General features: G+C 36.1%; 1 protein-coding gene across 3 annotated transcripts in view; it reads left to right on the forward strand.

The window, feature by feature from the left end:
• dimm (basic helix-loop-helix family member dimmed) overlaps positions 1-12622 on the forward strand; it is a 923739-nt gene that overhangs the window by 71345 nt on the left and 839772 nt on the right. Inside the window, exon 2 of one of the 3 annotated variants that reach the window (XM_069845433.1) lies at positions 134-207. The exons of 1 other annotated variant lie outside the window; for it this stretch is intronic. The gene's annotated coding sequence lies outside the window, so the exon portion shown is untranslated. The remainder of the gene's footprint in view (positions 1-133; positions 208-12622) is intronic. One more of the 3 variants, XM_069845434.1, reaches the window with a different exon arrangement.

A 12622-nucleotide genomic window follows, 5' to 3' on the forward strand; every position in this document is an offset into this window, starting at 1 on the left:
ATCGCTAGTGAGAATGTGATTACTTAGCCATGATTATATTCATAAGTTAATTTTTCTGTGTCAAAAGTATTTAAATTACATTAATTTTTCCATAGACGTGATTGTATCCATCTTTCTTTATCCCTTGTTTCAGGGGGAAAGCAGACACTGGACTACCCATACCCATCGTAAGAGTGCAGGAATACACACACTGCTTGAGCTTGTGGAGTCAGTACAGACTTTTGCTTTTCCTTTTTATCTTCTGTAAACTGAAATGGCAAGAGCGCATTTTGTATTCCCATCCTTCTTCTATGTCATTTACTAGACTATACAGGATGTAAGAGGAATAAGTATCATTATATTAACTGATAATTGTTCATGTCATAAGGAAGAAAACATGTCCTCACAATTTTTTTCTAATTGCAATATTTAACTAATTATATTAGGCGTTTGCAACGTTGCTGGATGCGGAGGAGGGAGTTTACAAATACACGATACAGCTCAAGCGGGTACAGACATACCTGTACAAAACAGATGCTCTGTTCTAATGCAGGGTTGGACCGTTGTTTACATAAAACGAACAGTAAATACAAACTTTCAATCTCATTAATGGAACTTTATGGTATATTTCCATTTCATTTAACAATATTGGCAATATTAGTCCATTTTTTATTGTACGTCTAAAAAATAAACAATAATGGTTTACTGCACAAAATCACACGAACTTTTCTTTTTAAATGAAACATTTTAATCTCTCCCGCTTCCACAAAGCTGTACCATTTTTAAAGAAATTTCTGCTTGTCTGATTTTCGAAAAAAGATAAGAGACTCCCACTTTCTAATAATCGTTGAGAGATCGCTACAAAAGTTCGCCGATTAGGTAATCTTCATTGCGGAAAACATTGACGGTACATCTTCGTGCCTCACTTGAATTACGACGACTTTCTCCATAAATTAATAACATATTATAGTGCTAAACTCTGAATGACATTGTAAGTTGCTTATCGAATACCGGACTGTCGTCCGCTCGGCAGTAGACCTATGGACAGGGAGCTTGAACTCAGCTGATTCGTACGTAGGCCTATGTCTGTGCAGTGTACTGCTTGCTGAGCACGTTGCCACGTCTCTCACGCCAGAGTATTAAAAAATTTAAGCATGTAATTTTATTTAATTTCACGAAAACGTAATGGAAAACACAAATAAATATTCAAACTAATATTAACTCTTTGCTAGATATACCTACTGATGTAACTGTTTTCGTAATTTTTCTAACAATATAAGCAGTACAACCCGAATAAAATAAAACTATCAATTTTTACCCTATGTTGTATGGACATTTTTTGATCCTGTAGACCGTCCACGACGACTGTGAAAAAGACGGTACTGACACCCTGTAAGCTACCGGCGTGGCACATCGGTTAAGGCGCTTGCCTGCCGGTCTGAAGTTGTGTTCGGGCGCGGGTTCCATCCCCGCTTGGGCTGATTATCTGGTTGGGTTTTTTCCGAGGTTTTCCCTAACCGTAATGCGAATGCAAGGTAATCTATGGCGAATCCTCGGCCTCATCTCGCCAAATATCATCTCGCTATCACCAACCTCATCGACGCTAAATAACCTAGTAGTTGATACAGCGTCGTTAAATAACCAACTAAAATTAAAAAAAATACACCCTGTATAATGTAAGAAAAACTATAACACAGTAAATATAAATAAAATTAATCGCCGTATTCTTAGGATAAATTAATTGGGAGATGCTGTGTGCCCAACGTAATCACATCATTGGCGTATGCATTGCTGCTAAACCAAGTTGGTAGTAATTAATTTCAAATTCTATAGTTCGTGCAAAGTCAATAGGCCTAAGTTATATTATTATAATAAACACTGCTGCGCCGATTTAGTAGAGTGCGTTTGAGTCTAAAGAAAGCAGAAAACAGTACAACGTGGCATGTTGTTATGACGAGAATCCAAGCCCCTCGTATATCCGTAAGGCATCATGTCACAAAACATTCACACCTAATTATTTTTGACAACATAAATATTATTCAACGTCTAGGAAATAGCGCAAATATTAAGGCTATTGTTCGAAGTTCAAGGTAATATTTATTTATTAATTTATTCATCCATCCATTCATTCATTCATTAACTCACCTACTGACTCACTCACACAATCACCGACTTATTTACTTACTTTTTTAATTGGTTGTTTTACTACGCTTTATCAACTGATGTGGTTATCTAGCGTCTGAATGAGATGAACGTGATAATGCCAGCGAAATGAGTCCAGGGTCCAGCGCCGAAAGTTACCCAGCATTTGCTCTTAATGGGTTGAGGGAAAACTCTGGAAAAAACCTCAACCAGGTAACTTTTCCCAACGCATTTGAACTCGGGTAAGCTCGTTTCACGGTCAGGCATGCTCCACAGCGGTGGACTTTACTTATGTAAGTAATTATTTATTTCTTTATTTATTTACTTATTTATTCATTCATCCATTTTCTCATTCATTCACTCATTAACTCGCACACTCACTTATTTACTTACTGACTTATTCACTTATGTATTCATTATTTATTTACTTATTTACGCGTATTTATGCATTTATTTATTTAGCACTATTGACTTATTTTTATTTATTATTTTACTTTGAAGATAGATATAATCTAGACAATATAAAATTAATTTATATTACAGTTGTATCAGATTTTTTTTTATAATGAATTAACGACTTTTACATACCCATTCCTGTATGGTCGATGTTTTCCTGTCCATAACATTCCTCGACTTTCATGCTCTACCGCTTGACGATTGCAGGGGACTTTATCCGCGTGTTAAAGCTAACTAACAAGCAAACGTTCTGATGGGGGCAGATAAAAAAGTTATTTTTTTTTCTTCCACCATGTTAATAATGTCAAAAGAAGTGCTTATACAAATTTTGGCCACTCGACCGCAATTACGAGGGCCGTAAAAAAATTAATTCGCAGGGGCCACTAACAGAAAAAAAAACTCAATTTCATTGCGCAAATTTATTGGAACGAACATAGCAACTATTGAGCTATTTTTCAACATATTTTCCATCGGAATTGAGACATTTCTCATATCATGGGATCGACAGAGAGAGAGAGGTGCAGACGTAGTCAAACGCTGGTTCCGATCTGAGGCGGCTCACTTCTACGACACAAAAATTGTTCCCATGGTCTGACAAATGTCTCAATTATAGTGGGGGATATACTGACAAATAGCGCAACAATTGCTGTATTTGTTCCAATAAATATTTCCATGAAATTGTGCTTTTTTCTATAAACGGCTCCAGGGAAAATCACTTTCTGGACGACCTCGTAATTGCGGTCGAGTGGCCAAAATTTATATAAGCACTTCTTTTTACATTATTAACATGGTGGAAGAAAAAAATTTAACTTTTTTATCTGCCCCCATCAGAACGTTTGCTTATAAGTGAACATCAACTTTATCCTACATCGATGGAGCACTGTATACTTTCCTTTAAGCCAGCGGTCGTCAGCAGAGAGCACCCTGAGGCTAGTGTCTCTTACCCGCGGACAACACAGTGCACCATGGTGCACTCGTAGCTGCAAACGGGTATGCTCTCTACCTCTTCCTGCTGCACGACTGTGCACACGGGACGGCTCCGCTTGCCATTTGCACATTTCAGCGAGTGCTTATGACCACTGCTTTAAGCAATAAACATAGCTCGGCATTAATTTTCTGAAGACACAGCAGCAGAATTGTAATGGATGAATGAATGTTTTCTTTTTCTGTCTCATTATGAGAAGTTATGAGGGTTATCAAGTTGCAAATATAGACTTCGAAATTTTCACGAAAATATGTTTTCAAATTCTCTCATACCAAAGAATAAAATTGGATTATACTCATTTAAATACCCATTTTGTAAGAATAGAAATTTTACCAAAAGGAATTACAATATACAGTTACTTACTTCTTGTAAATTATTTTAATTTAATTAAAATTATCTCTTTAAAGTGTATACAGATAAAGCAATCAGGCATCTTAGCGTTTGATATTTTAAACGTATGTTTGTATGCATTGCAGAAGATAAAATATCATATCTTCTTATTGAGTGTACAGTCCGTGATTTAATTTCCGAGTATTATTCACGAGACTTGGCGAAAATAAACTATAAAACGGAGTCCCATGGTAGGCCTAACATGACAAAAAAATTCAATTGTTTCTTTTCTGTGATTATTTTACGACGCTGTATCAAGATCTCAGGTTATTTAGCGTCTGAATTAAATGAAGGTGATAATGCCGGTGAAATGAATCCGGAGTTCAGCACCGATAGTTACCCAGTATTTGCTCATATTTGGTTGAGGGAAAATCCCGAAAAAAACCTCGACCAGATAACTTGCCCTGATCGGTATTCGAGCCCGGGCCACCTGGTTTCGCGGTCAGACGCGCTAACCATTACTCCACAGGTGGTGAACAATTGAGGAGTTAGGTGGAAGAAGGGCGTAATTCGAATTACGGCGTTTATCCGTAAAATGGCTATATGCGTTCTTCGGCGGATTTTTTACCAACCACCACAATATTATGTCTCTACTCCCAATAGATTGCAATAGAGAGATATATATGAATTGCGTCCGTCATCCATCTCACTACTGTGGTCCGAGGACCGGCGAAGGTAACTGCAAGGGCGTTCGCGTTGTGTGGCGAATGTTCTGATCTACCTTACCTTTCTTTTTGTAGAACATACATTGTAATTATCTTCATTGTTGTAGAATAAACCTATATCTAGGCTTTCCTATAGAAATATTAGAAATACAGAAAAGTTAACAGTATTGCAGCTTTTTCAACCGTCTTCTATGGAAGAAGGGCGTAATTAAAAGAATTGAATGCTTCGTTCTCGTACAATATTTAAACATTAACCATGGAACTCATTGCAATCACAAGAGAACGTATTACCCTACAAGATATGTATACAGAGACATCATTTTATTTTTACTTCAATTTTTATTGTACCTGAGTTTTTGAATGTACTTCACTCCCACCCCTTCTACTAATGAAGTTCAACATCCTCCACACAGATCCAAGACCGCTTAGTAGCCTTACGGTCATAGTAAACAGGACGTTCCAAAAATATGTTCGCGCTTTTCAGTGACGAAAGAGCTTTCAATATTGAATCATTTTCGCACAGGTACTGTCGTCCATTTGTCTACGTCGTATCCCGGTTTCCCCAAACAGCTTTTATTCGCCAGCTAGTGGCTGGGCTGTCTTAGTTCTTTTCTGAGAACATTAATTTCTGTTAGGATTTGGACGTCTACGTAATATTATACAACTGTTTAAAATAACTTAAATAAAAGGACCTCGTTAAGTAATTAAATGTCACGTGATTTCCTCCCTTTCTACGACCCTACGACATAACTTGGACGGACAGTAGATAGTATGTCTGAGTAATTTTATCTTTTCGGATCGGGCAGAAGTGAAGATTGAATTTACAGTACGTAAGGTACTCTTTTATAGAATAGGTACAGAATTATTTCAACACGAGTTACTAGTACGAAGAACGAAACTGGTAATTGGGATTAGGTGCAATAGTCTATAGTGCGATAATATGCACAAAAGAACTGAAGCCTGTATCGAAATGAACGGCCACCATTTAAAAAAATGTGTTTAAATATCCATATTATGATTATTTTTCAATTTAACTTCATTCTCTATATAGTACGCTAATGTGCTGTAGACAGTATAATATACACTGCATAATGAATACGTCCACATGGAAAACTCAGTTCGTAAGTAAAAACACTCATTGTTAATACTGTACTGTATTTTGATTAAACAAAAACCTAATGAAAATGATCAAACTCAAAAGCGCAATATTTCCTAGTTTACGTAAATGGATGAACTACTTTTCTTCCCTCATATACCTAGTAAAGTGATTTGTTTGTATATTACGCCAGTATCATCGAACTCCAGTCGTGGAAGGGGGTAACAAACGGCGTTGATCCAGAGGTATAGACAAGTTAACATTAAAAATGTTAGTAAAAATAAAATGATGTCCCTGTGTGTGTATATATATAGTGTCATCACAGTCTAGTATATACAGTCACGAAGCTTGAGTTGTGAGGGTACTAGGAACAATAGACTGAGCCAGTTCTATTACGCATTGTCTGTAATGAAGCGATCGTAGCGATCCTAATGGTTAGCAACTATCTATGGATGCATATTTACTACGTATTGAGCTTCGTGACTGTATATACAAGACTGTGGTGTCATATTCCAGCAAGAGATTCAGATTACAGATAGTTTTTGTTTATTATCTCAAAAGTAAGTTTTCTGAGTTACGCCCTTCTTCCAGCTAACCTCTCAATTGCTTCTTAACGCTTGAAATATGCATTCATCCTTATCAACTTCTTCTATTTCCAGTAGAATCACAGATAAAATTCAGCAGTTCGTAACTCCAAGCATTGAACATCGTTAACTTATCGCTTACAGGGTTGGAAGAGCTCAGTGAAGGTCTGGTTTGGGCAGCTAAATCTCTACCGTTTGAAAATAAAATATTACTCTCTATTTTTCGAAGAAACCTTACACCAAACTAGCTTTATTCATGAACAGAATTCTAAAAAAAGCCGTCTACGATCAAACCTCACATTGTTCGGTGAAACTCCTTCAGCTGAGTGTGTACGGTTCTGTCGCACATTCACAATCAAATGCGAAAGAAAAACCAAACAGAACTAGTGAATTTTCATGTAGGGGGTTTCCCTCGCTATGTGGCTTTCAGACTTTACCGCTAAGCTCCGTGTTACCAGGAAGAAATCGATGTTTTGTCGAGAGCCCTTGTACAACCTTGCTTGATGTATATATGCAAATTTTTCTGTTGGCTATTTATTACAAATGTCAGCTGATATGTCCCAACCTGCACCGCTCGTAGCGAGTCGTCAAACCCCCCTGCCAAGATAAGCCACGTTGTCAACAAGTCTGGCAGTACACACGGCCTCAACTCTTTATTGCCCATTCCTAAACGTAACGTGAGAAACAAATGTGCAAATTGTTCACCATTCCAGTTCATCTGTGCGTACGTCTGATGATTTACACTTTACACAATTCGTTGACGACAAATTTTATTTCAAACCAAGTAGGCAATTTTTACATATTTGAACAAAATATTTTTTTCATTATAGTAAATATTTTCGCATTTTTAGCACATTAAAATAAATATATTCAAATTTTAGCACAAATTCGCTACCTACTAATAACTTATCAAAGATACTGTCATCTTTGCCGTCGAACCTCAATCTTAATTCCCCCACAAACGTTAATTCCCCCTTTTGAACTCTCCCATATTTTCCATTTTAAATCTCAAAGCTAAATGCGTCACAAAATGCTAGTAGCTCCCTACCTTCTACATTACCCACCTTATCTTTACTGCGTTTTGTAAAATATCGCTACAATAGAAAAGTATTGGGAATAAATTTGAATAAGGAACACAAAAAAAGTTTCCTTCCCAAGCAGGATTCGAACCACGAAAGTCTTAGTTACCAGTCTATCGTGCTCTGGAGTGAACAAGGCTTTGAAATCAGCTACAAGGGTCGGTATGTTTTCTTTTTCCACTACTGTACCCGTCCACAATTAGCAGATCATCGGTGTTAAAGTAAAAGATCGTAACCCTGAAAAACCGTAATATTTAGATTTTCACACCATGTTCTTTGTTTATGTCCATTCTACATGTATGTAAAATGATTTAACCCTCAGACAATAATTATTTTTAGTATAATTAACAACTCTTAGAATTTGTGACCTCACTCTTTTAATATGCAGCTTGGTAAAACGTTGTACTCCTTTCAGAATTGGTTGAGCATTTTATCGAATCTTGATTATTATTAGGTTATACTGTGAAGTTGTGTGGCTTACTCAAAAAAAAAAAAATGATGTAATATGATTTTTAGCTCTCCTGCTTTTTTTAATTGAGAGTTAAGACCTATTACCACAGTCTAGTATATACAGTCACGAAACTCAATACGTAATAAATATACATCCACAGATAGTTGCTAACCACTAGGATCGCTAATATTGTCTCATTACAGACAATGTGAAATAGTACAGACACAGTCTATTGTTCCTAGCACCCTCACAACTCAAGCTTCGTGACTGTATACACTAGACCAGGCATGTCAATTGATGCCCACAGGAGCAAGCGCGCGCTTTAGAGCTCAGGAAAATCTGAGCGCTTTACAGCGGAAAGGAAAGAGACAGACGAAAGAGGTGGTATATGCCGCTTGGTCGAGCTATATTCAGGGATGGCCAGCACTGATTCAATAGATAAAGACAAGAGAACTTATTAAAACTGTATCCATGTTAATTTTTTAATTTGCCTGAGAAGTATAAGTGCATTATAAGAATGTAAGTTTTAATTTTAATGCTCATTTTTCACAAGTCTGACTTTTTTATTCAAAAGAAATATTTTCTCAACTTTTCGTAAAGGAAAGTGAAATTTTCAGGTATAGACCTATTTATTTAGTAGCCTTACAGAATGTTTTCGTAAATCTAATTTACCGTATATACGTATTACTGAAGATAGTGTATTGAAAATTTTGAAAATATTCGCATGGAAATTGTTTGTAAGGAAATGAATTAACAAAGCAACTACTGTTACATCATAAGCAAAAGATACGTGCCCATGTGTTGTAAAAATGTCAGCTCTATAGCTTCAGCAGATTTCGAGAAAATAATTTAATATTCTGATGATAGGAAGTTGCTCACAAATATCACCTTATCGCAAATACAGACGGAGCAAGGACGAATTAGATTTTAATACTTACAAAGTTTTAAGAAATAAATGTAATCAAGCAGTAAGAAATGCTAAATTACGCCATGCACATTCCCTTATTCTACCTTCGGTCAGTGCGAAAGAATTGTGGCGTAACCTTAATAACCTGGGTCTAACAAAAGCAAAGCCTCGGGTAGATAACATCAACTTGTCACTCAATAGTCTAAATGAACATTTTGTCACTGCTCCACCTGAACCATTACATAAGCAAGAGACTCTTGAATTTCTCAGATCTTACCCCCAACCTGTGTGGGATAAATTCTTCTTTAAATACATTAACCCGACTGACGTAATGAAGACGCTGCGACGTATGAAATCTAAAGCCCAAGGTATAGACAATATAAATATCACTCTCCTGTACAAAATAATAGATGTGATCCTGCCGACCGTCACACATATATTCAATGCATCTATTATGACTAGGTCCTACCCCTCACTCTGGAAAATGGCATTAGTAAAACCTCTACCTAAATCTAACACACCTTCTACAGTAAACCAATACAGACCGATATCAATTCTTCCCACTCTTTCAAAAGCATTAGAACATATTGTACATGGACAACTTATGAACTATTTCGACGAACACAAACTCCTTGATGACTATCAATCGGGTTTTAGACATGGACACAGCACTTCTACAGCCCTACTTAAAGTGACTGAGGACATCCGTGAAGCTATGGATAGGGGTGAAGTAACGGCAATAACTCTTCTCGATTTCAGCAATGCCTTTGGTTCTGTTGATATCGACTTGCTTCTTGCAAAGTTGAAGGCTTTGCACCTGTCAGACAATACCTTGAGCTGGATGGACTCCTACCTACGTGACCGCCAACAGTGTGTTTCACTTGATAATCAATTCTCCCAATGGAGATGCACAAAGGAGGGAGTGCCGCAGGGCTCCGTATTAGGACCACTACTTTTCTCTATCTACATTAATGACGTATCAAAGAACTTACAGTATTGCCGATATCACCTCTATGCTGACGACCTACAACTTTACATACATTCCAGACCCAATACGATCAATGAATCGATTGACAAGTTAAATTGTGACCTAGCCACTGTCTCCACTTGGGCGGCCAATTTCGGACTCGCACTTAATCCAAGTAAGACTCAAGCCATAATTATTGGACATAAGCGTTTAGTTAACTCCCTTAATAACAGTAATCTTTCAGTTTTTACCCTTAACAACACGCTAATCCCTTATTCATCTGTCGTAAAAAATCTTGGCTTCTTTTTTGATAATAATCTAAGTTGGAATTTTCAAGTTAAAGAAACGATAAAAAAAATCTGTTCCTCCAGTCGCTTGAGAAACTTCTTGCCCCAGCAACTAAAACTTACCCTAGTGCAAACCCTAGTAACGCCGCACTTCGATTATTGTGACGTTTTGTTAAGTGACCTAAGTTCTGAATTGTCAGTCAAGTTACAGCGAGCTCAGAATATGTGCGTCAGATACGTGTGCAACATCCGACGGTATGATCACATATCACCGTCCTTCGCAAGTCTCTCGTGGCTCCGACTTAAAGAACGTAGAACTTTACACTCTTTGTCTTTACTCTTTCGAATTCTGCACACTTCAACACCAAATTACCTTTCGTCTCGTTTCTCTTATCTATACTCTAACCACGACGTAAATACCAGATCACTTATCTGTGGCACGCTAAGTATACCTCTTCATAGAACATCTTGTTATTCATCATCTTTTACAATATCCACCTCGCGTCAATGGAATTCCTTGTCACAAAGTATTAGGGGCTGCAAGACAATAAACACCTTTAAGAACAGCTTAAAAGATAACCTTATTAGCATTTCACTCCAATCATACTGATTTAAACTATCACTGACTACATTGTTACTTTTTTCTTTAGACATCATCCTGATTGTGCTGTATTTTAATTGTCTCGTAATAATCTCTTTCTATTATCTAATATTATTTGAAATATATTAACATTCTATGTATTTTAGTTTAATTCTGCTACACAGTTTATTTCAGTGTTTAATTAATAGTTCATAGTATTTTGTTGTTTAATTTGTAAATAACTTTTGTATACATGTAACTCTCATCTAAATCAAATTGTTGGATTCTTTGTAAGTTCATGCATATGTATATACACTTTTTGCTGGTTGAGTGGAAGAGAAGGCCTTACGGCCTTAACTCTGCCAGCTAAAATAAATCATTATTATTATTATTATTATTATTATTATTATTATTATTGTTATTATTATTATTATAAAAGTATAATGCGATAAGAGTTTTGTTATGGAATATTAGTTACACTTAAAACAGTACAGTACCTAGGTAACTTTGCTTTGTACTGTAATATTGTTTTGATTAGTTTATTGATTACTTCTGTAAGGCTAAACATACCATCAATATAAATTCCAATTTATTATGTCATACTCAATCTCTTTCTTTGGAATATCACTTTCTTTGTGAATGATGTGTTTCATCCACTTAACACAGTATAATATTATACTACTATGGAATCTAAGTGAATATTCCTTCTTAACTCTCAATTATGTTATTAAGATTTAAAACAAAAGTACAATATTAAGAAATCAGTGTTAGTACTTTTGTTTTACAGACAATATAGATAATATTAAACAGAAAGAAGCCTTATAAAAATAACGACATAAAATTTCATGTTCCGTTTGAAGTTTGTGCACCACTGTTTCCTTAATCCAACAGGTTACTTATTCATATACACAGCCCTTCCTCTTTCCATACTTAGCGCTTGCTGCCCGCGAACGACGTCAAGATCAGAAAAATGCGCTTGCTTTGACATCACTGCACTAGACTATGCTATTACCTTAACACCGTCAAAATGTATAAGATACCACTCGGAAGTATCTCATTTTGAACCTTGGCTCGTGCACTGCCAGGTCAGCAGCAATCACAAATTGTTTTCATTGCAGATCACGTGAACAACTTGCAATTGCGCGTTGACTAATCCATGAGAGTAATACAGAAATAACTCTGTATGATTTAGTAAAGAAATAAATTAGTCAGTCCTAAATCTTGATTTATGTATGTGGAGGAGCTAACACTATATCACACTTTTAAATAATAGCTTACTGATCGTTTTCAGACGATAGAACTCATACGTTATGTTGTGTATGTACATTTATTTTCCTGTTTTGCAGGGTTTTCAAATTAGCAGCGGAAAAGCGATTCTAGGACAGAATTTATCAGAGAACTTCAATTTACCTTGTCATAATTCCACGGTTTAGAAATATCACATCGTTGTCACAAACCTCACAGAAAAATATACAGCTTTCCTAGCCAGTATTACCACATTGCATTCCGACATAGGCCTATAGTATAGATATTATATCACCAGTTATTTCATTCCAGTATAGCGCAAGAGATAAATTCAATTCAGGTTTTCAACTTACTCCACTCTTTTCGATTTATATAGGTCTATCTACACTTTTCCAAGGAATAAAATTAAAAAAATAAGCAACAGACGTTTCTTGATTACAAAGTCATAAACAGGTTTACTTGCTTGTTGATATATTATGTAAAAATATAGCAACTGCTATCATTTAAAATATTTACATTACGCAGAATGCACATGAAGTATATTTTCAAGTAGTTTGTTGTAAAAAAAAATGCAGTTTGAAATAAGACAAATAGTCGGTTTACAAGCAAAACACATGAAGTAAAAAATATTACTTCTGAGAAAAAGATGTTTGAAAGTTTTTGATAAAATTGAATCCGTAAATAGCTATTTATGTATCGAGTACGCAAAATTAGACGTAAGCCGAGTCCAAAATACAGATTTCAGTTACAAGCCGGAGCATGGGTAGGTTTGGCAAGGCTGAGTGGAGGCAGGCGGAGGCGAAACAAAG

Source organism: Periplaneta americana, chromosome 14 (genome assembly GCF_040183065.1).
Source record: "Periplaneta americana isolate PAMFEO1 chromosome 14, P.americana_PAMFEO1_priV1, whole genome shotgun sequence".
Taxonomy (NCBI): domain Eukaryota; kingdom Metazoa; phylum Arthropoda; class Insecta; order Blattodea; family Blattidae; genus Periplaneta; species Periplaneta americana.